Here is a 26,121-nt window from a genome sequence, read left to right on the forward strand (position 1 = left end):
GCTGGTGTGGATCAGTGGCTCAGAGTGTCATCCCATAGGCTAAAGAGTCACAGGTTTGATTCCTGGTCAGGGCATATACCCAGGTTATGGGTTTGATCCCCTGTTGAGGTATGTACGAGGAGGCAACTGATCGATGCCTCTCTCTCATGTTGATGTTTCCCTCTCTCAAAAAAAAAAAAAAAGCAATGAAAGAGTGTCTTCAGGTGAGGATTAAAAAAAAAGGCCTTTCCTCCTATTGATTTTCCTGCCAAGCTATGGTTCAGGGGCCTTGCCGGTGTCCTGATTACTCGTACCAGGGCTTCTGGGATGAGGCATTTCCGCGGTAGTGAAAACAGCAGAGAGTGTGGAAGCGGCAACTGCTCTCTCCACAAACTGCTTGAGACTATTTGACCTGCTTCGCATAGTTTTTGTTTCTCTGACCTTAGATGTTGCTGTAGAGACGCCGCTTTACCCCTTACAGGGTCTCGTCCGGCCCCCTTGGCAGCCCTGAGGACCACCTCCTAGAGCGAGGTCTCATTTCCTTGCAGGCTCCTTCATTTACTTTACATGCCCGCTACTTGGGAGAGATGTGCACGTTAAAAACAGCAATTCCCCTTGAATACCTACTTGGTTCCAGGCGCTGTCCTGTGACCGTGCCCTCTAGGACTCCTCACAACGGTCATATGAGGTGGGTACTTTTATTACTCCCACTTTGCAGATGAGGAAACTGAGGTTCAGAGAGGTTAAGTAACCTGCTCATATCACACTGCTAGGGTTTCTGTCCACAGCTCATGGCCCTGAGGGAAAACCTCAGCATCCAGGTGTCCCATGAGTGTGTTCTTCAGGGCTCATATTTTTATCCTGCTGCAGTTTTACAAAGGGTATCAGATTTGGCCTTGAGCGTTCCTTGGGGGGAGGGGCTGATCTGGCTTGTTTATAGACTGGGTGCTTTTGCCCATGAACCCCGGCAATGGAGCTTGCCTAAGCCACGGTGAGACTGCACCGCTTGCTCCGAGGCAGCAAGCAGGAACAGCAGGACTCTCCGGCGCACGGCATAAATCTTGAGCTATTCTTGGCTCACCAAGACGAGAATTTAATGATCTAGCTCCTCTGGGCTTTGGAGACTTAGCAGAATTTTAAAGTGTCCATCTAGAATTAGGTCCCCCTCCCCTGTCCCAGTTGTCTCCTCCCTCTTTGATGTCATAAATGTTTGAGCAGATTCTGTCTGTATCTGCCTTGTCTTATTTGCTCATGGTGGGTGTCAGGAGAGAGATGTATTTGTTCCAGGGCCTTCTTTCTGACCATGTCTCCCTCCTCATTTGCCCTTCTTTAGTGAGATTGAACCCTTGGTGGCAGAGGTCAGTCAGAGGATTGGCAACTCTCTTGAGAATCCGGACTGGACACATAGATTCTTCTAGTGGATTGGGGCCAGAGTCACCTGTCAAGCTGCTCTTTGCTGTGGCCACTGCTGAGCACCTGCTTGGACTTGTGACGCTCCATCCAGTTAGTCCCCTAGAGGTCAGGAGATGCACAGTTCATAGCTCCGTGCTTGAGTTGCTGCACAGATAGTTTCATTCCTGGCAACATTAGCCAAAGAAGAAATCAATCAATCAATAAATGTTTATTGAGCATGTAATCTATAACTGTCAAAAAAGTAGCCACTAAAGCAATATGGATTTAAGAAACTCAATTCTTGTTAGCGGGCCAAGTCTGGGAATGTTCCCGTTGGTGCTGTTAGGGTTTGGCTTCCCCACCCAGCCGAGGGAGCTTGCTTTCCCATGGTGCACCCCTGCCTGCTCTGTATTCTAGGTTCTCGTGGTGCACCCTGGAGCCTCAAGACACCTGTGAGGGACCACCCAAGCCTGCCCTCTTCAGGTGAATACCCCCCAGGATTCGACGTCCTCGGTTCCCTGTGCAGCATCCTTCTGCCCTAAGGCACCGTCTCTGAGCATGGCGCTGTCAGGGATGAGAGTGGCCAGGCTGAGTCTGCTTGCAGTCCCCACCTGCGTTTCAGTTCTGGGTTCTCTCTGTTCTTCAGTGCCTGTCACTTACCCTGCTCTGGAAGCCCCTTCCGGTCAACCATACCCCGCATGGTCGAGACTGGCCTTACTATGTTAAGCACTCTGTAAACTGTGTTGTGTACAAGGTATTTTACATAAGCAGTTACTTAATCCACACAGCGACCCTTTGAGGTAGTTTTTATTGTTGCCGCTCTTTGTTTTTTTCAGACAAGGCGGCTCGGATGAACTTGCTCTGTGTTTCACGGAGGATAAACAGAAGGACTGCCTGACTTCGGAGCCCAGACTTGCTCCCCAAGGCCCCATATATCCCTCACTGTCCCCACGCACTGTCTGAGTGGCTGACCTGGCAGTTAGTATCCATGACCTGTGTCATCACTGTTTTTCTGTAGGGTTATTCTCGTTTCTCCAATGGGACTCTAAACAACCCGGACTCCCCCACCCCCGCGGTTCACATGTGGGAAGAAATGCCTAATGAATGTTTCCTGATACCTGGTTTGAGTGTTACTCCTTTGGCCAAACAGACTTCGAGCAGAGCCCTTCAATGTTTTAACACGAAGGAATGAGTTAAAAAGGGGATTCCAAGTACTTAAGGGTAAGAAGCTTGCTTGGGGAGTTTGTCAGTTGTCATTAAGGGAAAAGAAAACAGAGACAGACACCGAAATGATATTTATGAAACACCAAGGCATAGCAGTAGCACATTAAGTACAAGGCATACACAGTAGTCACTTTTCATGCATCATCTGAAAATCCTATGAAGTATTATCTTTCCTATTTTGCAGGTGGGAAAATGAGACTCAGGAGAGATTGAGTAGCTTGTCAAGGACACAGAGCTATTAAATGAACAGGGACTCAGACCTAGGTTTTTGGGATCACAATGCATATGGCTGCCACTTTGCATAAAGCCTCTCCTGTCTAATTTCTAAGCCACATTTAGGCAAATGACCTAAAATGAGTCCTGTGGGTGTTAACGTTAGAGGAGGTATAGTCATGCTTAGAAGACCAGAGCAAAGGCTTCCAGCTTGTGTTTCTATGAGAGCTTATTAACCTAGGATTTCTGGACCCTAGAGATGCTGCAAATAGCTCCCAGGAAGGCCCCTTGACATTGAATGCAAGCAAGAAGTGTGTTTTGAGATGCATTTTTGCCTGGGAGATGGACAGGGGCCATAGCTTCCCTTGGTTCCTCGGAAGTGTTCATTGACTCAAAAAGAGGGTAAGGGCTCCCCGTTTGGAGAAACATAAGACAGATTCCTAAAGGACATCTCATCCATGGTCTTGTGATGGAGGAGACTTTGTCCTGGGTTGTTGACATGAGAATTTCACGCGCCTTCAGGAGGGACTCAGCCAGAAGATCTCTGGAGCTCTAGATTCAGAACACCCTGGTTCCGAATCCACGGGGACTGCAGTCTGCAGGCCCGGCCCACAGCAGGTGATGAATTGGATGTGACAGAAGGTGGAAGGTACGGGCGCCAGGAGCTGGAGGATTGCTCACTTGGCAAGGGCAGGTCCTGAGTGAAGCGCTGCCCTCCGGGGTTAATGCATTCCGGCATTCTGCTGATGCCAGGAGAAAGGAGGAGGGGGACGCGTCCGGGCTGCAGAATGCACGGAGAGCAAAATCCAGATTTAGATAATCCACAGGGTTGTTGTGCTCATTTTTATATAAATAGGGCCAATTATCTTGGGTAGGCAGAGACCTTTTTTCCCCCTGATTTCTTTGACTCAGAGTGATTTGATTTTCAACGTGGTTGAAAAACAAACACAGCAGGCAAGGTGCATCTGTTGGTGCCTCCATACAGAAAGTGGCTTCTGTAATCGCGCCGGACTGTGAGAAATGCCCTACGCATGACTCAGGGATCCGAAATGCTGACCAAAGGGGGGATGGACGGCTCCTGGGCAGTGCGCTTTGTTGCGTGTGTCTTCCCCCAACCCCAGCACATTCTGAAAGGGAGGACTCCTGTTAGGTCTGCAGCCCACTTTCTGCACCTTGAAATCCAAGCTGGAAAGCAAATGAGCCTAGAGATGACCTGACTTCTTGTTGGTCCACATCGTTGTGATTTGGATCACTTAACATTTTTGTGATGTTAAGTGTCTCATGTATTCTGTTGTCTATCTATGTGTCTATCTGTCTACCCACCCACCTACCTTTCACCTGCTGGCCTAGCACTTCTTGAGTGTCAGCAGTTCACTGACACTGCAGTTGGGAATACAGAGATCAAAGAAATAGTCTCTGAGCTGTAGATACTAGGACAGTACTTCTCAGTGTTAACATGCACACAGATGCCCAGTAATCTTGCTTGTTAAAATGCAGATTCTGAGTTGTAGTTCTAAGGTAGAGCCCAGAGTTCTGCATTTCTTAAATGTCCCCAGGTGGTGCCAATGCTCCTGGCCCAAAGGCCGCCCGTAGGAACGAGTGGCTCCATGTTCTCAGCATCAGCGTGAGGATCCAGCAGTTCGTGTGTGTCCAGGTGCCTTAGGAAAGCAGAGGCACTTGTCAGTAGAAGCTTTGTTCTTGAGATGTAGCCTGTCCGAGTCTCCAGACCATAGGGTAACGTAGGTGGTTTCTGTGAGGAGTGTTATTGGGCCTCCCGGTTGGCTCGGTGGAATTGGGGGCCAAGCTGAGCTGTGTGGACACCAGGAGATTCACATTGTAATCTATATTCAGTTAAGTCAGGCATTTATAGAAACTAAGGCCCCCCTTTCCCTCCTGTCTATTTCACGTGAGTTTCTCTATGAAAGATGTTCCCTTTCTCCTGGGACTGCCCAGAGTAGTGACCTTCTGTGAGTAGATGTGGTTTCTCCACTTACCTAATTTGCAAGATTGGAAGCCATAATAAATAGCCAAGTATTTAAGATTAATTAGTAAATAAATACTATGTTAGCTTGAAAAGGGGAAAGCACTTCTGTCCTTTGTGAGAGAATGGTCGTGATGTGTACCATGCATGGGGTGAACACGGTGGCCCTTCACCAGCCAGGGCAGCGTGAGCCTGTGGGAAGGTGACCTTTGGGAAGCCGACCCTGTGCTGTTCTCGGTCGCTGTCGTTACAAGGTGGTGAGGGTGGGTGTGAGCGGACTCAGTTAGGGGAGACGAGAAGCAGTTTATTCTAGTCTTATCTTTTTGCCATCTTTAAGATGTAACATTTAAAATAAATTTGATTGTTAAAAGGAGCAGTACATCGATAGAGCCTAGAGCAAAATCAATAATAAAATTTCAAGTTGAAAAATTACCCAGAGGGAGAAAAACAAAGTGTTTGGATCCCAGAAGAAGAAAAAGTCTAAAATATATTTCATTGATCTTGTTAGAGCATTTTTAAATTCGCTCTTTTTGCCTCCCTATTTTGCCTTTGCAATTGCAGAAATTCCAGAAGTTTATTTGAAGATTGTGCTAAAGTCACATTGTAAGCAAAGTTGCCTGGACATTTTTGTGGAGTGAAGTGTTTCCCAGCAAGCCCTGACTCTCTGTGGTGTGTCAGTATCAGGAGAAAAGCCAGGGGAAAGAACTGTTTTGTTCTCTTACACACTGACAGTAGTCAGGTTCCTGAAAAGTTGAGTGTCAAATGAATTTCGTCTTATTTTCCGGTGCGCAAGGAGAATCTCATAAAAACGAAGAAGAGTTGGTGAAGGGAGTATTTCTCTTCCCTCTTGTTTTGCTGTTTATTTTATTTTTCTAAGTCTGGATATTTGTGTATCTTTGTCCGCTTGAAGCAGGGACCACTTGTGGATGAAGGGAAGAGAAGGCAGGGTACTGCCCTAGTCACAGTTGGGGGTGCCGGCGGAGTGATGGGAGAACATTTCAGAGTCAGGCGGGCTTCACAGTAAGCCTTGGAGGAGCCTTCTTCGCGGAGGACCTTCAGGAGCGGGCAAATCTGATGCGCTGCTGTGGCCAGGCACACGGATGGGGCAGATGGTGGCTTTGGGGCCAGACTGACTGGGTTTGGCTCCTGACTGGATGGCCCGTCAACTGTGTCCTCCCAGAGAAAGCGCCAGACCTAAGTGCGCCACAGTCCCTCCACGCAGGGATAACTCTGAGGCTATTGCCCTCAGAAGCTGCTTCCAGGATGAAACGAGGTCGTGCCCAGCAGATCACAGGTGTTCAGCAACTGGTAGCCACAGTTAGTGAGGGGCGGGGGTCTTTTGGTGTACAGCCCCTTGACCAAACTGGAATGTCCTGCAGTTTCTCATGATCAGTTAGCAGAGGCAAGTGGTGACCTCAGAATGTCACAGTTGCCATCTGGTTTTCTTATTAAGCTGCACCCCCATCTCTACCGCCAACCCCAGGCACAGGGGCAGAAGCTTAGGCTGGGCCAGTCCCTCTTACCGACCCGTGATCAGTTTCTGGGCTAATGACCTAGAACGGCCCCTGACCTCTCTGAGCTCTTCCGCCATCGATGCCTGCCTTCCTGCGGCGACCTTCTGCCCTCCTGCTTCCCCCTCAAGGCTCAGCACCCCCAGCTGTGCTCTCCTTCCTTCCACCAAATTTTCCCTTCCAGTTGATGGCCAGGGCTCAACCACCTACCTACTAGCTTACTGTATGATCTTGATACACTACTTTTCATCTTAAAGCCTCCACTTTCTTAGCTACAAAATGGGGGGTGATGCTATCTGATCGATAAAGTCTGGAGGATCAAGGATCATATACAGAAAGCCCCTTGTCTTGGGTTCTTATGAGCTCTATTGAGCTAAGGACCCGAAGCTAGTGGTGGAAGGATGTAATAGCTGAGCCAGTTAACACATTTGCATTTGTTTAGTAGAGGCTTTCACGATACTTGGACTCGAAGGAGCTGTCTCCAGAGGCAGAGTGGTGACTGGCAGGGAGGAGGGGGGTGACTATAAACTTATTGAGTCCCTGCTCTGTGCCAAGGCACTGAGCTAGGCCCTTGGTGCTCCTTCAGCCTCATGAGGGCCCCTTCCCCTGCTCTGGTTCCCCTGGGTCTACAGCCAGATCTAGTTGGTGGGCTCTGGCTTTCCTGCTGACCCTGCGACATGCCGTTGCTTCCTTCCTCCTGTGCTCTCCATGGTTCTCGGGGCTTACTGAAGCCTTGAGAGAAAAAGGAAGGGAGAAAGAGAGAGGGAGATTAGAGGGAAGCAGCTGAGTAAGCCGATGGCCACGCCCTGCTGTTAGGATCGAGCAAGATGTAACCAGTTTCTTTCTGTGAACTCCACAGCTGCACTATTGATCTCTAAAGCACTCAAACTGAATAGGAAGGCATCTGACTGTCAGAAGCCAGGTGCGCTCGCCAGCTCAGATGCCGGAGCAGATTTTCAGTGACAGGATGCGGGTAGCATTTCTGTGGAGAGGCCTTCTTTTCCAGAGACCACTGGAATCTCTTTAAAGGACTTCCCATCCGTGGCAGTTCCCACTTCCTGCCTGAAAAAAGAGGGAGGGTAGCTTGGCCTAGGGCCTCCCTTGCTGGGGGGGTCTCAGGCCTATTGCAGAGCCTTTTCACGCATTTCTTTTTCATTTGATGCTATTTATTGAACACTTACTATATTCTGGCTACTTTAAATATTCTACTAAATTGGATCTGATACCTGTCTTAGTAACGTTCTTTTTTTTTCTTGCTTGGAGAGGTAATCTTTTATTTTAAATTCTTATTATGAAAAATGTCAAACATGCACAGAAGAGTTTTCACTAACTCTCCATTGAACCATCACCCAGTGCCAACAGTTCTCAAGCACTGGGCAGAGCTGCCAGCCGCGAGACTGAGCAATTACAGCGCACTCTGACAAGAGCTAGAGGAAGTTGCTTAAGTGAGTTACTGGACCTCTCAAGCCTCAGTCTCTGCATCTGTCAAATGGGAAAATATACTGACCTTATAGAGCAGTAGAGAAGACGGAAGGATATGCTTCATGTAATGTGATAGGACAGTGACTGCAGGATCGTGTGGCCCTCACACGTATGAGCAGTCATGTGGCTGCTGGGAGAATTCAGGGGGAGAATGGAGAGCTGTTGGTGTGGGGCAATGATGGTGCCATAGCAACAGAGGGAGGAGGGACCGTGGACGTCATCTGATGCTGGCTGCTTACGGCAAGTGCCTGGCCAATAGCAGGCACTTGGTTGGTGAAGATGATGATGGTGGTGGTGGTGGTGGTAATGATGATGGCAGTGATGATGCTGGTGATAAGTTTTCTCAAATTTCAGCATAGTTTGTGAAAAAGAGTTAAGGGGATATAAGAGAAAATGGGATTGACAAGTGCTAAGAAAAAGAACTGAAGAGATTATTTAGAAAAGGCATTATCCTGTTAGGTGGAAAGCATTAAATATGAAAACATTAAAATGCTGAAATGATGTAAAGCCCCTGGTGTGTGTTGAGTGCCTTCCATGTGCAAGACATCGGGCTGAGTTCTGCGGGGCTGGCAGTCGTGGTCAGGAGCCTGCCTTTGCCTTCACGGAGATTATCCTCTGTTTAGGGAGATACGGTGGAAGCTCCCCATAAACTATGACAACAAATTATGTAAATAACAACCCAAAGAAGAGCTGACATAAGGTGAAGCTGATTAATTAGCCCATTAATTGTATAGACATCAAGTGCTCATGAGTTCAGAGAACAGATCACTTCCGGCGAAGACATCAGGGCAGCCTCCCCTACAAGGTGGGGCTTCCACCAGGTCTTCGAAGATGAGTAGGAATAGAAAGTGGGTCCTTCCAAATGTGGTTTGGGGGTCAGTGAAATGACATCAAAGCTTGGTTCAAGGTTCATACATTTTAGTGACTTTTGTTGACTCATTTTTTAGGTTTAGTTCAAATCCCTGGTGCCCTGTCTGGCACTGCAGAAGCCCAGTAAATAATGCTGTAAGTTTTAGGGGCTGTAGGGCAGGCCCCACTCAAGGTGATGGCCATGGACCTGCAAAGACAGGGTCCATATAGGTGAGGGGAATGGCTTTGCATGCCAGCCTTGGGCACTCCACCTCTTCCTTTGGACTTGGAGTATCCAGGTGTAAAATGGGGATGAAGGGCTATTTTCAAGATGGTTACATCTAATCTCACTTTTGAAAAGGGTAATTTTTTTCTTTATCCTGAGGAATCTATTCCCTCAACCCCAATATCTTGCGCGGATTGCTGAGAGATTGTCCACACAAGACATAGCCTTATGGTATACAGGGATCCAGGTGGAAGTGTCCCCATAGTGGGCAGTGGGCCAGGCTGGCTGTTGGAGAAGAGAAGACATCAGTCCTGTGTCTAGTCCCCTTGGGTCTGGCTCTACAGAGACAAATGATGTTGAGTTAAGGCGTTGAATGACTCTTAATGCTTCACAATTTACACTTGCCTTATGAGGTGCTTGCATTTGAGCCAAGGCCTTCTAGCCGTACCTTATTATGAAGAAATTACCCTGTAGTGTGACCTGGTAGGACAAACGTTAGATATTTATAAGGAGGTGTGATGTGTGTTGGATGTTAGTTGCAGGATAATGTACGGATATAGTATAGTTCCACTTTTAAAAGAGCATGATGAATCAATTGGGTAATCACTGTGAACACATACATGCATATAAATGCAGGCACCAAAAAATCCAGAAGGATATACATCACGCTAGTAACAGTGGTGAACTTGGGAGGAGCTGGGGTAGGAGGCAGGATGACCAGAAAGGATTATGGTCTTCTCTGTGGTGTTTCAGTTTTCTCCAAGGAGAATATATTCATATGCCAGAGCAGAGGGTTTGGAGTCAGAGTGCTGGATTCTCCGAATCTCCTCAGGGGTAAAGTGAAGATGAGTAATCTTCCCAGAGGTGTCATGTGCTTGGCACATAGAACTGCATTGATCAGAGTCAGTGTCATTGTCCCCTTATGTTGCTGAGAGTGATTGGATGGATACTCACCTGTACATTTCCTCTTCCTGGTCCCACAGGAAAACTACATTTCCCAGCCTCCCATGCAGTTAATAATCACATGACTAGTTCGGGCCAATGACATGTGTGCCAAAGTGATGTTTTGTACCATTTTCAGTATCACCTTGAGTTCACCTGCATCCTCCTCCTCACATTTAACTCCCAGGTAAATGTTAGAGATAGGGGTGTCCCAAGATGCAAGGAGCCTCCATTCCCGAGTGCCCACCTGGAAGACAGCCACCCAAAAAGTTAACCAGCTCACATCAGTAAGAAGTGAAATTCTTGTGCCAAGCCACTGAGATTTTGAGTTGTCAGTGCTAGGTGTGTTAGTTATGTGTTCTTTCTTGGTTCTAAATTTGTGACTCTCTTCTACTGTTTAAATCTCAGTTTGTTCACTATAAGGTGAGAAAGGCTTTTTTTTTTTGGCCTTTTTTGCCTGCCTCTGAGGTTTGTATGTGAAAACCCAGTAAGAGATGGATTGTGAAACTGCTCTGTGGCTGCTGAAGGGACGTGCAGGGCTTAGAAACTGCCTTTTGGAGTCCTTCTGGCCTTGTGGTAAAGGCCACTGAGCAACCACCCTAATAAGGAGGGCCTGGCCTCAGGCCATCTGAAGGGGTGGGGTGGGTGCGGTGAGGACTCATTGACCTGGGAGGAGGGCCTGCAGGCGTGCTCCAGCTGGAGAGAGGAGCCTGTATCTGAGGTGGTTGCTATAGCTTCTTTGGTGACAATAGGATCCATGGATTGGGCAAGGATCAATTCCAAGGATCAATTCACTGCAGGCTGATAAGAGACTCAATGTGTTTTGGAGAATTGGCCATTGCCCAGGCCAAAGCAAAAACTGCACTGTAAGCAGTAATTAAGAAGCGATTTGCCCTTGGTCCCTGCTTCTGGGACAAATGCCAGCCTCTGTGAGCCTTCAGGGCTGCCGGCCTCAGGAGCTGGCTCAGATGGGGACAGGTGACACATGCCTGCATGTGCTGCAGCTCATATAGCCCTTGGCAGAACTCTGTCCTAGCTCCAGTCCCTGCTTCTCTGGAGCTGCTGTTCTTTGGGTAAATAATGCTGGAAAGGGCACAGAGGTGAGTCTGCCCAGCCTGCCATGGTGCCAGTAGGATGGGTCAGTATGGTCCTCTGGAGAGAGCTCTGGACTCTGGTTAGGGCTTCAGTGGTATCCACAGTGAGCTGCATGAACTTGGCCATGCCACAGCCATGCGCTGGGCCTCAGTTGGTCAAGAGGGTCTTCTTTGTTTAAACATAGAGGCTGATAGATGGCGCAGCAAAGACAGACAGCATCCTGCCCTCTTGAAGACTCCGGTCTGGCTCACCACTCTGTGCTCTGCTAGGTCAAGAATGCTCGGGTTCTGTGGACAATGAGCTCTGACTTTTGAAGCATTCCATGTTGCAGAGAAGACAGAGGAAATGAATTTGGAGGTGAGGTAGGGGGAATGGATAGAAGGAAGCAGGACTTTTTGGTGACTCCAAAATACAGACATTCTGGAAATCTCTGTGTACAAGCTGCACTAACATACTTTTTTGCCTGTGGAAGCTTCAAGTCATTTTGGTCTGTTCGGGAAAGTTGTGGGAGGGGAAGAAAAAAAAAAAACAGATGGGGATGAGGAACAGAAAGAAAAGCCCATTTCCTTTTGCCTTTACTCATGGTCAGATTATTTCACAGGAAGGCATAGCTGATGTACCTCTATGTAAATGATCATGCAAATGAGCCAGTTTCCTAGAGTTAATCATTTCTCCCTACTCACAGAGTGAGTGGAAATTCAGCAGGAAGTGGGTGACTCACTGTTTCACAATCAAAACTCCCCTGAATCTCAAACCCCTTTCCCCAAAGGCCCACATCTCTCCATGGGGCTTCTCTTAAGCTTTGTAGAGGGCAGGTGCTGATGCTAAACACAACTGTCCTGGAGGCAGGCATCCCAGCCCCGAGCCCACAGAAGAAATGAAAGAACTGGATAAAGAGATTGCTAGTCCTTTGATTCAGAAATTTACACTATTGGGTGACAAGATTTGCTCCCCCGTCATTTGGGGGGAGTGGAGTTTCTCTTTCAGAATAAAAATGAACTTGGCAAATTAGCTAAATAAAGACATCTTTTTTCTTCCTCCTGATCTTTTTAAAAATATATTTTATCGATTATGCTATTACAGTTGTCCCATTTTTTCTTCCCTTTATTCCCCTCTGCCCTGCAGCCCCCCTCCCACCAGCATCCCCCACCTTAGTTCATGTCCATGCATCGTACATATAAGTTCTTTGGCTTCTCCATTTTCTATTCTAGTCTTAAATTCTCTCCATTTATTTAATACCTACCAATTATGATTCTTTATCCTCATACCTTCCCCCACCATTCTTCCCTTCCCCTCCTCCCTGAAAGCCCTCCATGTGATCTCCATTTCACTGATTCTGTTCCTGTTTTAGTTGTTTGCTTAGTTTTTGTTTTTTCTTTTTAGTGTTCAGTTGTTGAACTGTTGATACTTGTGAATTTGTTGTCATTTTACTGTTCATATTTTTAATCTTTTTTTCTTAGATAAGTTCCTTTAACATTTCATATAATAACATCTTGGCAATGATTAACTCCTTTAACTTGACCTTATCTGGGAAGCACTTTATCTGCCCTCCTATTCTAAATGATAACTTTGCTGGATAGAGTAATCTTGGATGTAGGTCTTTTCATTTCATGACTTCAAATATTCCTTTCCAGCCCCTGCTTGCCTGCAAAGTTTCTTCTGAGAAATCAGCCGATAGCCTAAAGAGAACTCCTTGTAGGTGACTGTCTCCTTTCCTCCTGCTGTTTTTAAGATTCTCTCCTCATCTTTAATCTTGGATAATGTGATGATGATGTGCTTTAGTGTGTGCTTCCTTGTGTCCAACTTTTTTTAGGACTCTGAGCTTCTTGGACTTCCTGGAAGTCTATTTCCTTTGCCAGATTAGGGAAGTTCTTCATTATTTTTTCAAATAAGTTTTCAACTTCTTGCTCTTCCTCTTCTCCTTCTGGCAGCCCTATGATTCGGATGTTGGAATGTTTCAAGTTGTCCTGGAGGTTCCTAAGCCTCTCCCAATTTTTTTTTTGAATTCTTGTTTCTTCATTCTGTTCTGCTTGAATGTTTATTTATTCCTTCTGCTCCAAATCGTTGATACGAGTCCTGGTTTCCTTCCCATCACTGTTGGTTCCCTGTACATTTTCTTTTATTTCACTTTGCATAGCCTTCACTCTTTCCTCTATTTTTGCAACCATACTCAACCATTTCTGTGAGCATCCTGATTACCAGTGTTTTGAACTGTACATCTGACAGGTTGGCTATCTTCTCATCACCTAGTTCTAATTTTGGAGCTTTGATCTGTTCTTTTATTTGGGTGGGCCACTTTTTTTCTTTCTTTTTGTCTCAGTGTACCTGTTATGTAGTAAGGGGCAGAACCTTAGGTATTGGCCAGGGTGAGGCAACCCAGTCTCTGTGTTGTGGCACTGTATGTGGGGGAGGGGTCCAAGAGGGAACAATGGTGCTTGCTTGGCTCTCAGCTGGCTTTTAGTCACTTCCCCCACTACCCACAAGCAAATTGGGCCCTTCTGGTGCTGATTTCCTGCTGGGTAGGTTTGTGTATATTCTAGGATCCTGTGGGTCTCTCCAACAAACTCTCCTATGAGACTGGGAATTTCTCCCACTGCCATAACCCCCACAGGTTTTTACATTCAGAGGTTTTAAGGCTTTATTTCCCTGCACTGGAACCCCGGGCTGTGCAGTCTGTCTCTCTCCCCAGTTGTTCCTCCCAATTTATCCACATGCAAATGTGCAACTGTTCGGTCCTCCAGCCACTGCCCTCTCTGCCCTGGCTGCCCCTCTTTGCCCTTCCTACCGGTCTGTATGAATGTTTCTCTTTAACTCCTTGGTTATCGGACTTCCATACAGTTCAATTTTCTGGCAGTTCTGTTTATTCTTTATTTTTAAATTTGTTGTTCTTCTTTTGGTTGTGCAAAGAGGCACAGTGTATCTACCTACATCCCCATCTTGGTGGGAAATCCCTTCTTTTCTCCTGATGTTAAGCTGGTGCAAATTGAGTCTCTGGCCACGGAGGTGCAGGTGGTCCGGAAGGCTTCTCCCATACGGTGCTCCTCAGGCTCTTGCATCTCACTTTTCCTCTCCCAGCACTGTACCTGCACCTCCTTCCCCCTTTCTTTGTTCCTTGGATGCAGAATTTTTTCCTATAATCTAAAACAGAACAGACCACTTAATAACAACAACAGCTTAGATCTGTAAACCGACAGGCAGTCTACACAGGTCTTTCACAGACATGTTTCCCCATTTGCTCTTTGCCATGCCTCTTTGGACGATGTGGGTCTGCACTTAAGGTTGTGGGCACCTCAGCTTGGCGAGATGAAGTGTAATGTCAGGGATCGGGAGGGATGGGTGGTGAGGCCGGAGCCCAGAGTCTCTGACTCTATGGCCTGTGCTTGCCCCTCCGCAGCAATGCCAGTGACCACAGGGAGAGGTTGGGGATGTGCAGTGGTGATGGCGGTGGGGAAGGCTGTCTGTGGGTGTCCCTGAGGGTGTACCAAGGTCTGCCGGGGGTGGAGCACCATGGCCTTGCGAGACGAGACCTCAGCTTCAGAAGGCCAGGGACACCCCGAAGCCCTCTGGGCTCCCTTCGGTGGTTTGATGAGATTTATGGGAGCCCCTCCAGACCTACCTCTCTGATTTCCAGCCTGCTCCATCTCTGGGGCTAACAAGCTCCATATATTTGTAAGCTGCTGTAAATTTGTTTTCACATCTCCTCCTTCAAACTCCGAGAGACACCTCCTTGCTCTGGTGTTCCAGGGTTTGGTGAACAAGTTCACGTCCACTGGCCCATCTCACTAAGGTTTTCTGGACTCCCATCATCATCATCCCTTGGGGAACGCCAGGGAGACCCCGGGGAACGTCTCAGGTGACAGATGAGTCTTTGGACTCCCGGTCACATGGTCCGCACGGTCTGCACCTGCTCTGTGGGCTGACACAGGGCTGAGAGCGTCACATGCCCAATCTCACCCAGAAGAGGTTTTCACTGATTTTATTCAAATAATGGCTGCACAGGGTTACATGACAGCAACAGTCCCTTCCCCCATCCCTCCAGCCCGCTGGCCCCAATCCCCGACAAAGCTGCTTTAACTGTTTCTCTGTTTAGGTCTTTGGGAAGATACCCTTGTATCCAAATATTAATGTGTGTTCTAATTTAATTTGCATAGCAATCCCATGAGGTAGGGGCTCTTATCATCTCCATTTTAAAGATGAGGAAACTGAGCCTTCAAGGAGACACATGGTTTGCCCAGGGTCGTGTGAGCCGGGAAATGGCCAAGCCAAGGCTTGACCCCAGACCTTCACTTGAAAGCCACAGTGCTGTGTAAGAGGTGACTCTGTCCTTCCCTCTTCCCCCTCTTCTCACCCCCGTGTCTGCTGGAGTCTGGTCCCCCCCGTTGCCATCCCCAGTGTCATTCTCTGGCTTCCAGGGCAGCCTGGCTGGTGATCAGCACGGTGCCTTGTGCTGTCTACGCAGCTCCAGGCAAAGCTTCCCTGTGGCTCAGCAGGCTCATCCGGGCCCTGCGTACCATCCAGCACGACCCCAGGGTTTGGACAAACCAAATGCGACCCCAGTGCTAGGAGCTTCAGGTGGTCTCTTCCCTTACAGAGATGCACCCTGTAAGGCGTAGCTGGACCGGCCGGCGGAGTCCTGCGCCCCATGGCGCGTGTTGCTGCTGCCCCTCGGGACGTGCCTCCCCGGAATTTGTGTTTCTCAGGACCCCGTCTGTGGCGTTTTGTTCTAGCAGCCTGAGCTAACTAAGACAAATAGAAATGTGGAAAAGTAGAGGCAGCTGTAAAATTAAGTCGTATCATTAATGAGTATGTTTTTATATAATATACTTTTAAAGCACAGTTTTAGAGTTATAGAAAAGCTGCAAGGATAGAACAGTGAGTTCCCATATCTATTATATTATATTATTAACACCTTCCTGCCCTGGCTGGTTTGGTCAGTGGATTGAGCACTGGACTGTGAACCAAAGTTTTGCTGGGGTAATCTCATTTCGCCAGTGCGCGTAGCCTTCGGGGACGCGTCACACAGCTGCTGGCCACAGAGCCAGGACAGAGGCCTCCACGTCCGGTGTCTCCTGCCTTTCCAGCCCAAGCCCAGGCTGAGTGGTTTCCCAGGGCTGCCCTGTAACACTGCCCCCAGGAAGCCCGAGGCTCCTCCAGAGCTGACAAAAGCCTTGCCAACCCCACTGGGGCCCTCACGTACAGCAGAGGTCCCCCTGATGCCTCTGGGCCTCTTCCAAGCCCCCACCAGAGAGAGGGGAGCGAGCCCACTGTCTCCCAGGGGTGAGGAGAGTGGGAGGGTGCTGGGAAGAGAGCACTGGGGTGCTGAGAAATGGAACTTTGCCTAGATCCCCCCAGACCGCCAGCGTCCTGGGGACGGGAGGACCCTACCAGCAGTGCCAAGACAACGTCCACGAAGGGCCTGCCGCAGGGTGCAGCCCACAGAGGTGCTCCCAGTATGAGCTGCTGTCCTCGGGGTTCTTGTTCTTAACCACAGCGTACCTGGTGCTGCAGACAGACGCAGAGCAAGACATCACCGGAGGGCAAAACCTTCCTTAGTTTCTTTATGTTTCGAATGACTTCCTCTCCCCTCAGAAAGAGCAAGAACTGAGTGTTTTTTCTTCTTAAAAATTTTTTTTTGGTTAACGAACTGAATTGTCAGCAGGTTTGCCTTCTTGAGAAAGGTTTTGCAGCGTGAAAGGAGGTCATTTTGACAAGTCCTGTGAGTTGAGCTGGCACAGGGGGACTTTCTGGCAAGTTGAGGCTTACCAAAACTGCCGAAGGGTTTTTCTGAAGCCTCGCAGAGCCACATAACTCCTGACGGAGTTCCAGGAGCATCAGCTCCCAACCAGAACAGCCGTGCTGGGCACAGGCCCAGAGAGAGCTCAGGGAGCCGCACATCGGCGGACCCCACTGCTCTCTTTCCAGCACCCTCCCACTCTTCCCACCCCCGGGAGACAGTGGGTCTGCTCCTCTCTCCCTGCTTCAAAGAGGCCCAGAGGCATCAGGGGGACCTCTGCTGTACGTGAGGGCCCCAGTGGGTTGGGGAGGCTTTTGTCAGCTCTGGAGGAGCCTCGGGCTTCCAGGGGCAGTGTTCCAGGGCAGCCCTGGCCCCCCGGCCCCTCTCCACGGCACACATCTCAGAGTGGGAGGGACCTCAGCCGCCCTCTAATCCAGGAGTCAGCAAACTTCTGTAAAAGACCAGGCAGCAAATATTTTAGATTTTGCAGACCATACTGTCTGCCACAACTGTTATTCTTCATTGATTTTTTTCAACCATTTAAAAACGTGAAAACCATTCTAAGTTTGTGAGCTGTACAAAACAGGCAGTGGCCGCCCCGAAGCTAGTCTGTGTTCCTCCTCCATCTCAAGTGCCCAGGACATTCAGTGCCTGGGCCTGAATGTCCTCCTGTCAGCCGGTCACCCACCACTCCTGAGACTGGACTTGAAAGACTCACTGAGAGTGGCTCTGGAACTCCGCTGGTCTCTAGGACACTGCCTTCCTTCTAGCTATACTGCTTGTGGCTGCTTCTACCCCATTCTGTACATTCACTTGCCTAGAATGAGTCCTGCCCCATGACCGTCCTTGTTGGTGGGGGGAGGTGCTTCTGGAGAGTGTGTGCAATGCCAGGAGGTGAACGGTAGGCGGCAGCACCGAGCTGCATGTACTTAACTTTCTGCAGGATCCTTAGACCCAATAGGAGTGTAGCCTTTGCAGCCCGTGGTTGGATGAACAAGGATGCTGAGCTGCAGAGTGGGGCAGACAGTCTGGAATCCTTACCCAGGCTCCATCCGCCACGTTGCACCCACTAAGATGGGGCCATATTCTTGTACCTTGTGTTTCCTCCTTTAGGCCTTCAGGACATCGCCGCGGTGACCACCAAAAGTCTACCCCTGGACCCTGATAACCTTTTTCTGCAGGTTCAGGTCGACTTATGCGGCTCTGGCTGAAACGGTGGGGCAGAGGCTGGGCCAGGCTGGAGCCCGGAGAGCAGATCCTGCTGTGCTTTGTGCCCTGGGTTTGGGGGTGGGGTTTGGTGGGTCCAGGCAGGGTGCGTGTGTACGCACCTGGCGTTTGCAGGAATTAAACCACAGACTGCCCCGACACCCAGGTCGCTCCACCTGTGTGAGCCTGGCCAGCTGACTGCTGCCTGAGGCCCGAAGAGCCGTGGAACCTAGAATCCTGGAGTTTGCCCAGGTCTGATACATCACCTCCAGAGTGTCCTTCAAGTCCACCTCCTGCTCAGCATCCTTGCCCCTCTGTGCTGCCAGGGTGACCTTCCTCAGATGCGGCCTGGACATGGCACCCTGACATGTAAAAAACTCTCGTGGCTGTCCAGGAGAGAGTGAAAAACCCTGACTTGTCATGCCGAGCCCAGCAGCCCCCCATTCCTGCCTCTTCTCACTCTCCACTTTTTGGCTCTAGCTGAACTGTTGCCCCCCACTTGGTCTCAGCTGTCTCTTGCCTCAGGGCCTTTGTCCATACCGGTCCTGTGCCCAGAGCACCATCCCTTTCTGGTCTCCATGCTCCAACCCTCCTCCTCCTGGCTAACCTCTGCTCACCCTTTAAGACTCAGGCAAGACCTCCAGGAGAGCCCGCCTGCACCTGCCGCTGCGCCCTCCCGCCATGCACCCACTGTCCCCAGACTCTGCTCTGTTACCACCTTGGCCCCCCGTGGTGCTGGTTGTCCCCAGGATGTGACTGCCTAGAGTGCCAGCACTGTTTTTCAAAGGTCTCTGTAGCCACCGCACACGCACAGCGCCTGGGACACAGACACGCTCAGCCCATGTTTGGCCATTGTGGGAATGGGAGAATGATGGGGTACGGTATGAACCTGAGGCGCCATCCGGCCCTCCACTGGGCAAACGCTAACCTGTGTTTTGGAAACCGGGAACAGGAGAGGACCTGACCCTGGGCAGCGGCCGTTCCCACCCTGGACCATCCTTCTCGTTACAACTCCCTCCTCCACATCTAATCTAATCGAAATCCCCGGCGTTTCGGTTTAACCTTGTTCCAGCAAACTTGCAGATGGGGAGCAGCTGCTTAGCATCTGATGGAGCTTGTAATATAAATTCCAGACAGATTCTCCCTCTGTTAATGGCAAAATAAAAAGCCCCAGAAAACAAATGCCACCCCCTTCCCTACATTCAGGGCCTGTGGGTGGCACCTGCCCCAGACACCTGCTGAGATCACAGAGCCTTGAAAAGTGCAGTGACTTCTCTGAGTCACCTGGGTGACTGGGGAAGACCTAGGAGGTGGGCTGAGTCCATCGGAAGTGGTATCTCTATGGGCAACCTTTTCCATCCTTTGAGAGGGTCGGATGCCTCCTGGAATGGGCTCGGGACTTCCCCCAGCTCAGCCTGCTCATGAGTAGAGCCTCAGACTAGGTTTGCCTGCCCTCCCCGACCCCCCCAGGTTTTGGCCTTAGAGTCCAGCCTGTGGTAGGGAATAGAGAATGGAGAGGGTATGCTGTTTGCCTGGCCATTTCTGCCCCCTTCCCCAGCACCCCACAGTCTGCTGTGGGGCCGGGTTTCTAGAGAGATTTGCCCACTAGACCCATCTCCTAGTCCCCAGGGAATGTGCCAGGAGGAAGACCATGTGGGCGTGTGGGTCTGGATTGGTGGGGGTGCAACACATCACCTCCTGACATGTGGCAGGCAAGCCCACACTGATGGGTGGGGGATAGGGTTGCCAGATTTAGCAAATAAAAATAGGTACAAGTATTGCACAGGGCATACTTATACCAAATGCTCTTCATTGTTTATCTGAAATTCCAGTTTATTAGGCATCCTGTCTTTTCTTGGCTAACCCTGGTGAAGTCTCCCTCGAAGCCGGTGGGCACTCCTGGCATCAATCAATCGGGAAGAACTGGGTCCTCATTCAGGAAAAGGGGACTGGGAAGCTGGGCCTAGGCACCTGGGTGGCTCCTCTTGGCTTCGCTTTCTTGGGGCTCCAGGCCTTTGGCCTGTTGGTAGCAAAGGCCTCTGTCCTGCAGAGGCCAATGGGGAGGTGGGCCGGGAGCCAATGAGCTGGGTTTATTCCCCCCCCCCCCCGTTACCCTGTGCCTTCAGTCAGGTTCCATGACACGTTCCAGACTGGTGTCTGTGGCGCTGAGAGCGTGGAGGGAATGTCATGGGTCATGGTCAGCCGTGGATCAGCAGTGCCCTCCCCCCGCCCCCACCAGGCAGCGGGGAAGCGGCAGTGGGGAGGCGGGGCCTGTGGGCGGAGCCGACTCAAGGGAGGCTTCTCTTTCCCGGCCTCTCTTCCTCGGTGGGGAGTCATTCTCCCTCTTCAGTCTTGGAGGATCTGGGCTTGAGTTTTCAAATAATTTTTTAACACTTATTTTAAAAAATTCAGTTACAGTAAAACTTACTTCCCTGTTTCTTCAGTCCTGACTTGGGACAAGTGCAGAGCCACGCACTGCCACAGTCCAGACGCAGAGCCTCTCCGTCACCCCCCAGAGACCTCTCGCGCTGCCCCTTCGTCGTCCAGCCCGCCCCACCGCTCCCCTGGCAGCCACGGCTCCGTTCTCTGCCGCCACGTTTTCGCCTCTTCCAGGATGTCATGTGAATGGCATCGTTCACCGTGTGGCCTTTGCATCTGGCCGTTTCTCCTTGGCACTTGAGGCCTCTCCATGTTGTTATAAGCGTCAGCGGTTCGTTCCTGAGTGGTGTTCCGCTGCGTGGATGCCCTGGTGTGTTTATTCGCTCACCCGCCAGGGTCATCTGGGTTGTTCCGAGTCGGGATGATCATAGACAAAGCCGCTATAAACACATGTATAAGGTTTCACTTTTCTTGGATGCCTACCCAGGGTGGGGTTATGGGTCGTGTGCAAAGTATGTGTCTCACACTAGAGAAACCCTCTGAGATTGATTGTTACTAGGAAACCAGTGGGTGTCCACAGCCATCCCACTCTTTTCCCACGACGGAGAGAGAGGCCAGCGACTAGTTCAGAGCTCCAAAGACGGTCAGCATCAAGGCCCGGGCCAGAACCTGGTCCCCTGCCTCCCAGGCCATGGCTCTTCTGCCTGCATCTTACTGTACCCTTTGTCATGTCTCACGGCAACCTCGTGCCCAGGAGGGACCCTTTCTGTAACCCACTGGGCAACCCCTGAGCTTCTGTGTCCATGGATTAGGGGTGTGGCCAAAGGGATGGAACATTTGGTCAAGGAGAAGTAATCATTTGGTGAGTGGCCTTGCAGACACAGCTGAGCTGACGGGTGGAATTGCGGTTCAAGGGTCACAAGAGGGCGGTAGACGCAGCCCTGGCCCCGGGGGTTTGGTGTGATGAGGCCTCCACAAAATTATTCTTTTATGATTTATCAGCAAAATTATTCTTCTGGGATTCTCTCAAGCAGAACTGACACAGAACTGGCTTTCCGAGTTTTCCCTTGGGTGCTGGGTGCTGTTTGCTTTGTCTTGTTTCGTTCTTACTGGCTCACCCTCCTATCTGTCCTTTGGGATTTGAGCCCTGTCCCTGGAGCTTGTGGTCCCAGAAAGCCATTCCGGTCGGCTGCAAGTTTAGAACCAAGACTGCAGGTTCTGATAGTCCCTGGGCTCCTCCATCACTGTTCCAGCTTTTGAACATTTCAGTGTGGGATTAATTGTCATTCACGCCGTCGTCGTTATGTAGGTCACTTTTTCTTTGGAGCAAGTTGATGGGATTTTATTATCTGTGGAAAGCAGTCATACCAGAATGGATAATGCTTTTGATTGATGATTTAGCCTAAAAATAGTTTCCCATTTTAATAAGCCTCATCAGAAACACATGACCCCGGAGAGGAACTGCATGCTTATCTTGTAGCCTATGTACTTTGTAGAAATTCGTGCCTTTTGAAGAAAAGGAGAGAGGCTGTGACTATCGGGTCTTGGAGGCTTGGTCTAGAAGCCATGTGTTGGCTGTCCCTGTCTGACTGACTTGCCCCTGCTCAGGGACCCGCCGTGTCCCTCATGTCCGGGACAGACCTGCTCCTCAGCTGGATTCGTGCTGACACAGAATTAGCTTCAATAAGCAGGTATTTGGTTCTCGCTGTGTGTCAGGCAAAACTGGCACATACTTTCTCTTCTATTGTCTGGGGAGCACAGAGGCAAAGATAAGGGAACCTCATCCTGTAAAAATGAAATACTTTGCCAAGTCAGGTTTCTTCGTAAAAGGCCAGTTAGGGGGTGTCAGTCTTTGGAACAATGAGGTAGGTCCTTTAGTGCACTTCAAGTGGAGACTCAAAAAGAAAAGCTGAATTTTAGAAGACTGTTTATTCTAAGGAAATGTAAATGCAGTTCTTAAGGTGGCGGGTTAGGCTAGGAGGAAGCAGATCGCGGTGGTGGTGAGTGCGGGACTCTGGAGTCCAGGGCCTGCGTTCACACCCAGTGCCACTCACCCTGTGCCGCCGGAGCACACAGCACTCAGCCTCTCTGAGCCTCAGCTTCTGCATCTGAGAAATGGGGGAAGTGACTGGCCCCACTGCACAAGGTTGCAGAGAGGATTAAGCGATGTACCTACAGCCCCTCCGAAACATCAGCGAAGATCATGAAGACACAAAAAGAAACCTCAGGTTTTTCTTCTAGAAAATGCCACGATTGAGATTGTTGCTTGAAGCCTTGTGAGGAAGATTCTGAAAACCGAGTCATAGATCGGGGCAGGTGCTTCCCTAAACGCCCCTGGTGTGCTAACAGAAGTCCCCGTCCGAGATGGAGGAGGATGGGGAGGGGACATCAACGAGACGGTGGCAGGCTGTGCAGTGAACAAGAGACCCTCTCCACCATAGCCTTTCCCGAATGGTTCTAAAGTCAGAATAGTATTTATTCTATGTTACTTTAAACAATGAGCCTGTCCCGGTTTGAGACCAGTGGGACCAAGACGGCCCAGCGGCCTCCAGAGGGCGCCGTCGAGTGGACCTGTGGTGTCCGAATGGTTGAGGAGGGGGTGGTCAGGCCACCCACTAGACGGGAAAGAGGGGCCTGTGGATGGCAAAGTGCGGGGGCTTCTACGGAAACCGGCCCTTGCCCGCCTATTTTCAGGGTTCTCAAGGGGGAGGGAGAGACAGCCCGCCAGCAGCTTCCCCCTCCCCTCTGCTTTTGCACTGTCTGCAGATGCCTGTTCAGTGTCTTCTCGAACCTCTGGAATGTCTTTGGGGAAATGAAGAGCAGCCCCTGCTCACACTGTGAAGCGTGCCTGAGAAACAAGGCCCCTGTTTGCCACTAGTGCCCTCTCCGCAGCCCCGCCGCTGTATCTTGAGCTGCAATGATCCAATTCACAGAGGCGCCCGAGGGCATTTCAGTGCTGCAGCTGCAAGGAGGCTGGCGCTTTCGCCATAAAGCTCCCTCACCACAGAGGGATGAACACAATGTACTTGGGGCACAGAGGGGAAGGTTTCCTCCATCTGTAGTAACCGTGATGATGAGGGTTATAAGGAAAGAAAGGCTTTGTGGAGGAGGTGTTTTCGGAGTTGCACCGTAGCTACTGTTTAAGGAGGGGGGTTCAGGCAGGAAATAGAGGCTGGTGGTCACAGGTGGAACCGGCAGAGCCTACGCCCCGCCCCCGCAGTGCCCAACACCTCAGACTGGCACTTTAAAATTGGGACTACAGAGTAGAGAAGGTTGTTTCACAGAATGTTAGATCACGGGCTGGAAGGAGGCCGCATGCCCCAGAGAGGTGAAGTGATTTGTCAGAATCGCGCACAGCCGAGCGAGTGCCAGTTGGGTGGGGTGGGGGGCAGCAGGGAAGGTGTGGTGGGTGTCCGGAAGGAAGAGGAGTGGCATGTAGACTCCCCGCCCCCCCTTCTTCCTCTGGCAATCAGCCTTTACTATGAAATTCAGCATTAAACATGGGTGACGGAGGATTGGTGACTCCAAGTGGTTGCGGAGGGCTTGGACTCGAAGTCCCTTAGGTGAGCTAGGGGACAGTGCCCTGTTTGGTTTCTGTGTTCCTGGAACTGAACTGGAGTTGAAGGACCTCAGCCCCTTGTTAGCAATAGATGATTTGCAGAAAGTGGGGCGGTTACTCTCCATGGCTCCAGCAGGGGGCGTGTGCGTGTGCGTGTGCGTGTGCGTGTGCGTGTGTGTGTGTGTGTGTGTGTGTACTTACGTTTGGCAGCAGAGGGAATCTCCTTTGCAAAATGGGGTCAGAAAGATGCTCCTTTAATGTTAGAAAATAGTTGCCATTAATTTGCAATCCTCTCTAACCTGAATTTTCTTCTAAAGATATTTTCATTTTATTTGTAAGTTGTGAAGAGAGTATGAGGAGAGTTGGCATCTCATTGTTTCTTTGATGTTTGAATTATTCCAGCTCTAGGGGGACTCACCTGGCATATACTCCCGCCCAGAAAGTTCCAGGACAGCCCTCGCCCTCTGTCCATGCTTCTTAGAGAAACCTGCTGTGTCTACACCAGCCAAAGGAAGGGCTGAATTATGAAAGTACAAGGTGTGAGCCCCACACCTTTCTAGGATAAGCTTTGCAAAAGCATTTTGTGAAGGTTGTTTATTTATTCCCCACTTCTGGCTGCTTTATCTGGAAATTTCACCTTTTCACAGAACACCAGAAGTCGGTGGGACAATGGAACCCTTATGTTATGAATCTTCTGAAAAGCAGCAAATGCTTACTGAGTGCCAGCTATGTGTGAGGCTTGGCTGTTGACCTTTTGGGTGCTTCTAGCTGTTCTAGGAATTAATAGACCAAATTCTCAACGTTATTAGAAAAGACAAGACAATAGATCAAGCACAGAATTATGCAACCTGTAGAAACAAAGTCTGAATATATTGACAGGAATGAAATGAATACAGACCAAGATTATTAGGCAAGGCTTTGCAGAACGGGGAATTAAAGGTGGGGAAGATTTAGATGGATGGTGGGCAGGGGAGGAGGAGCTGGGAACAAGAGCGGGCCTGAGATTCAGAGGCACAAGAGTGATATGTTTATTGCCACTGCGAGGCTTGAAAAAATTCCAGGCTACAAACTATTATACATGGTATAGATCTAATTTTGAAAAAATATGTTTTATTCATATGCAAAGAAAAGAGGCTGTAAGAAAATGCATCAAAATCTAATGATGTTTATCACACGATGGAGGGATTTGGGGTGATTTTTAGTTTCCTCTTTTACTTGGTATTTTCTAACTGTTTACAAAGAAATGATTTAGTCTCACAACCAGAAGAAAAACACATCCCACTGTTCCTTATTAAGACAGGGACTTCCGTCGAGTGGGTGTTGAAGGGCGCCCCCCCCCCCCCGCTCCTGCAGTGGGAGTGCAGTCAGCAAGTGTTCCGATGAGTGTGACAAAAGTGCCGGTGGGACCCAGAGGCCAATTCTGGAGGGGACCGAGGCTGGAGAAGCCTCACAACTTATCAACAACTGCAATCAAACGTTAATAAAGTACTGATCATCTATATTCATAGAAATATTCTTATTTACTTCATCCGAAGGACAAGGAACTTCATGAACCAAAATAATCTTTTTTAGCCAGAGCCCAGTGTAACAGAAAACTAGAGTGGGCTGGAGTGTCACATTGAGTGACCCTGATGATAATTCGTGCAGTTTGCCTCACTTTCTTCTCCCACCCACTTGGGACCAGTGGAAAGCAAGAGGGGGGAGCCTATGGAGTCTTCCTCTTCACGTCGACACACAGCTGGGGCCTCTGAAAGGAAGACAGACCCTGGGGGCTGGTGGACCAGTCTGCAGCCAGCCCTCTGCACTGGCTGGCTGAGTGCAGATGGAGCCGGGAGGAGGAGGAGTCCCTCTGGCATGAAGTCTTGTGCAGATGCCTCTGTAACTAAACTCCCTTGGACGGCATTCAGGAGAATCCCACTCTGTTCCGAACTCTGCTGTCTAGAAAACCAGACTTGGGAAGGTGGGGGTGAACTCCCGCCTTTCCTAGATGTTCAGCCCGCTTTCTCTGGGGAGGACTCATTTAGACATTCGTGGCGTATCCTTATGCCCCACTTCTTGGAGCACAGCCTGCATCAGTGCTCTGCCTAATAACAGAGTGGTGGGTTTTCTGTTGAAATAGTGAATGCAAGCAGTAAGAATTTACAAAATCCAAAAATGACTTTGCAGAGGAACCATTTTTCATGTAGTTTGTGCTGACATCTTTTCTTTCCAGGCCTGGAAAGCACAGAGATTTTTAAAAATTATTATTACAATTAATCACTGCAAAAGAACATAGTAGGCACTTTGTAAATCTGATGCATGAATGAGTTAATGAACCAAAGGGATAATAATAATGTATTAAGACCATAG

General features: G+C 49.6%; 1 protein-coding gene across 4 annotated transcripts in view; it reads left to right on the plus strand.

Moving 5' to 3' along the window:
- ANK1 (ankyrin 1) overlaps positions 1–26,121 on the plus strand; it is a 188,365-nt gene that overhangs the window by 32,706 nt on the left and 129,538 nt on the right. The gene's annotated exons all lie outside the window — the stretch shown is intronic.

Source organism: Artibeus jamaicensis, unplaced genomic scaffold (genome assembly GCF_021234435.1).
Source record: "Artibeus jamaicensis isolate MK-2021 breed Jamaican fruit bat unplaced genomic scaffold, CSHL_Jam_final scaffold_833, whole genome shotgun sequence".
Classification (NCBI taxonomy): Eukaryota; Metazoa; Chordata; class Mammalia; order Chiroptera; family Phyllostomidae; genus Artibeus; species Artibeus jamaicensis.